The following is a 4,434-nucleotide window of genomic DNA, read 5'->3' on the forward strand; positions in this document are numbered from 1 at the left end:
TATAAGTCTCATGGCTGGATTAGCAAGGCGTATTAACACAACTGTGATGTGGTCTTAGAGGATTGGGAAGGAATTCACTCTTCAAGCTCTGAGGAAGTTTACACAGCATTTCTTGATCAAATCTAAGTCTTTTTGTTAATCAGGACATGTCTGGTTCCTGGGAGTCTGACAAGCTGAACTGCAGCTTGGAGCTTTGCCCTGACTTTGACAAGGGCAGATCCAAACATCTCCTCTAACCCTTTCCTGTAAGGCACAAAAGTGCAAAACATGAGCATGCTGTCCTCCAGGCAGAGTGGTGAGAAAATGTACTCAACTGCAAACATCTAGTTTTGCAAAGAAAGCCTCCCCTCACAAGCTTATTAACACTGTGTTACAGCCCCTCCACACATTACTACCTCTCCTTCAGGTCACCATCCCTAATCATAGACCATTTGAAAGTTTCTTGCACTGACGCAGCTAAGTGTTAATAGCCCACCACCAGGCTTGCAATTGTACTGCTCTTGGGACTCACAACACTTCACTGCAGATCAGTCAGTCAGGGGCAACTTGCTGAGCTGCAGTAGGTCTAGCACTGCTGTCACCTGGGCATGATCTTCCCAGCTGCAGATAAAATTCACCTTGCTCATGCACTGCCATATTCTTACAAAGCCAGTGGGAGAAAGTAGACATGTCCTTCCAGAAAGATGAGGATGTGAGGGCTACTGATCTGTAATACAAGAGAAAGTTCAAGGAAAAAGGGAAGGAAGTGCGCCACACTGTCAGTTCACCACAGAGCTTGGGTTTGCCTGGTAAGACAATGATGAATTGCAGCTTAGACTAATGAAGGGAAAGAGATCTCTGGGAGACCGCAGACCTGAAAACTTTCGCTGTTCAGTGACTGCAATAGCTCAAAATTTAAGGTAGTAAAGAGAAAATATATTGTGGATATCAAAATATCCAAGTTTTGTATCCTGCTTGAGGACTGAGATTTGAGACAGTATTTTACTTTTTCACTCTTTTTGACCTCGTTTAGTTTCTTTGTGCCTAAATTTCTCCCATAAAAAAGCACATGATCTCATTACTTGACTTTATGTGGGGCTTGTGAGGAAGATGTGTCCAATATGGAGAAATACCATGCCTGTGGTTGGATGAGTGGATGGATAAGGTAAGAGTAAAACAGTATTAACAATCATAGAATATCTGAGTTAGAAGGGACCCACAAGGATCATTGAGTCCAACTCCTGGGTCCCCAAAGGACCACCAAAAAAAAAAAAAAAAAAAAATCAGAGAGCATTGTCCAAACAATTCTTGAATTCTGGCAGGCTCAGTGCTATGACCACTTCCCTGGGGAGCCTGTTCCAGTGCCTGACCACATTCACAGTGAAAAACCTTTTCCTGATATCCAGCCTGAATCTCCCCTGTTGCAGCTTCAATACATAATACACTGATGTTAGGTAGAACTTAATTAACACTTTTTTCTGGGCAAGGTTTGATGCTGCCAGGTCATTGTATAAAGTCCCAGAAATCCTTAAACACTAACTGATCAAAGACGTCTCAACAGTCCGCTATTAAAGAAAAAAAAATCGTATTAAGCAAAAAGCTTACACGCAGTTTGCTGGTTTCTTCATATTCACAGATTTCTTAGTCTAGCAGGGTAAAAGGCAAGCTGTTATTAAATAAAAAAATCATACTAGAGAAAACCCCAAAGAACCACTTTCCACACATGCCCTTTTAGAACCGAGACTGGTTTCTATGTAGTTCCAGTTTAGTAATGTATATATATGTTCTTCATGCACTCATTAATAATGAATGTTAATAATATTTCTATATTTTTAAAGTCATATATTTTAAAATGTTCTACCAAATCTTTTATGGCCATATAGTCTCTTCACATTTTATCAAAACCCACCTGTATGATCATTTAGCCTCCCAACCTTGTTACCAAATTTTTCTCATCACCTGAGAGGAATGCAGTCTTGCTATTCTCTAAACACATTCCATTTGAACATATATTAACCTAATGCCTTTGATATGGAAGAAATCATTTTAATTTGTTTGGAAAAGTAATTGGCTATAAGTAACTGATTCCAATTTCCATTACACAAAGCACCAAAAGGTCCCAGCTAGGCAGAACCTTTAGAAATTGAGTTTCCTCCTACTTGAAATTACCAAAGAATATGAACCCAAAATTACAGGCAGCAATATCAGATGGATATGCAAACAGAAAGATGAATTATCTGTTAAGTCCAAATATACCATATATGAGTTACTAATGGGAATTTGGTCTGATGTTTAGAAGTTCATCAGTCAAGAAACCTAGGTGTGACTTGTGACTCTTCCTTACGTGTCATTAGGAAGGCAATTAATAGTTTTGTGCATCAGTTCATCATCAGCAAAAAATTGATATTATTATTCTCACCTCCAGAGGGAAGTTGTCTTGAAGATAAATATCTTACTGTTATGAAGCATTCAGATACTGCATGGACCAATTGTCTAGCAGGTTATGCAAATGTCAGTACTTTGTGCTCAGTTTCCTGAACCAGCAAGTGGTGTATAATTACCATTCTGTCCACAGCACTGCAAGAAATTAAATCCCAAGTGAGAATAGTTATACTTTTATTATCTCATGCTGCACTGTTGGAAAGATTGGAGGGGTTGTGCAAGTGGAAAATGAAACTGACTGTTAACAAGAAATGAGCTATAACTGTGAAGACCAATTAGAAAACAAGAAAAAAGAACATTCAAGGATATGGGGGTAAAAATGCAGAAACAACCATTCTGCTTTCAACTGTGTCAGAAACAGTGTCCTTTATGGCAGCACCATTAGGAATAGAAGATGGCAATTATGATTTTGTATATATGTGCCTGTGTATGTGTACTTGCACATTTGCATTTATTCACATTTGTACACTAGTACCTCTTCAGTTGGTGGTCATGAGTTCTCTATCCATCCTCAGACATAGTTCACCAGAACAGAATGTATCATAACACGGCCTCTTACTAGTAGTGGTTTTAAAAATAAGGAACAAGAGCCAACATGGTATGATCCCCCTTAATGGAAAGCAGAACGAAGACATGGGGTTCAGGATAGAGAGAAGGAATAAGGATTCAAAGTCTTGACTTACTCCACATTTGAGTTTAAACTAATAGAAATTACATATTACATTTAAAGGATTACACTGAATTTTTAACGCCATGCCACAACACTATTCTAATGTCACCACTCAAACCTAATAGTAAGCAAGCTAGAGATATAGAGAGGTGCAACCCAGGTCCTCAGGGCATCAGAATCTTACACATTGAGCAAATGAGATAACAATTAAAAGCGTTTAGAGTGTGAAAAAGAGCACAAAAGCTCCTGAGATTTTGCACAGCCAGATACCTTATTCTAGCATTTGTTGCTTGATAAGATGCTGATATACTCAAGATGATTCTTAAAAGCTAGATAAGTGTCCCTACTATTTTTTTCAGTAGGAGACTATACAACACTGAATGAAGCCAAACTATTTTTTATTAAATCTAAAGCTGCTGGAGGAATAGTGAACATGGGATACTCTCCTTTTCACCTCATGAAAGAAACAATAATGATAACAATCCTGGAACTTCCATTCATACTGCCTGGTATTATGAACACTTCACAAAGATTTAAAATAATTAAATTGCCAAATACCTTACTATTTACAATAAGATATCTTTTTAAAGTTTTCAGAGTTCCCACCAGACTCATTTTGTGATCTTAGGAAAATAAAGCACTCAACAATACTCCTAGACACAGAAAGAAAGGTGGGTCCTAAGCAGCCTTTTTTGCCTGAGGACAAAAATAACCTGTTGCTTCCAGTTTTAGATCTGATACACAACAGAAAACATCAGAGGGTCAACAAACCTAATTAGCTTCAAACCACAGACAAGCACATCTTAACTTCAGCCCAGATCTCCAAATAGCAGCCAGTTGGCAAAGGGAAGCTCAGCAGGTTAGCCATGTCCTCTCTGCCCACTTGCTAGAACAAATGGTGCTATTTCAGTAGCTATTTTCTGTGGCTGCAGGCAAGAGATTAACTCTCAGACTGACGAATTGAGAGCAGAACTAAATGAATCAACCCAATTTTTCCATTGGGTTCTCTAATTGCAATTCACCACCTAGTAGGAAGAAGCACAATCTTTGATTTTTCCAGCATTTCTGATGGGTAACACAATTACACTGTAAAGCCATAATACAGTACAAAAGTGCATACCTATATGGATCTTCTGATGGTTTAGTGGAATTGGAAGAGTAAACCCAGCCCATATTACATGTAGAATATCTTCAACCCCCGTGTTAAAAAAGATAACCAGCAAACACAGTCTGCAAAACCTCCCTGCAATGAAGCAACATGGGAGAGATGAACTCAGCATGTAACAGAAGCTAAATTAGTGCATGAGAGAAATCCTAAAATTGGAGACAGGTGAGGGGGAGGA

At 38.7% G+C, this 4,434-nt stretch overlaps 1 long non-coding RNA gene across 1 annotated transcript; it reads right to left on the bottom strand.

Annotated features, from left to right (window-relative positions):
• Positions 1 to 571: 571 nt before the first annotated feature.
• Positions 572 to 2,919, bottom strand: LOC311439046. Its single transcript, XR_014694522.1, has 3 exons — positions 2,897 to 2,919; positions 2,399 to 2,556; positions 572 to 706 (listed from the first exon to the last, which is right to left on the bottom strand). It is a non-coding gene; the product is annotated as an uncharacterized lncRNA (long non-coding RNA).
• Positions 2,920 to 4,434: the final 1,515 nt, after the last annotated feature.

The sequence above is a fragment of the Aythya ferina genome (assembly GCF_964211825.1).
Source record: "Aythya ferina genome assembly, chromosome: 6".
NCBI classification, from domain to species: Eukaryota; Metazoa; Chordata; class Aves; order Anseriformes; family Anatidae; genus Aythya; species Aythya ferina.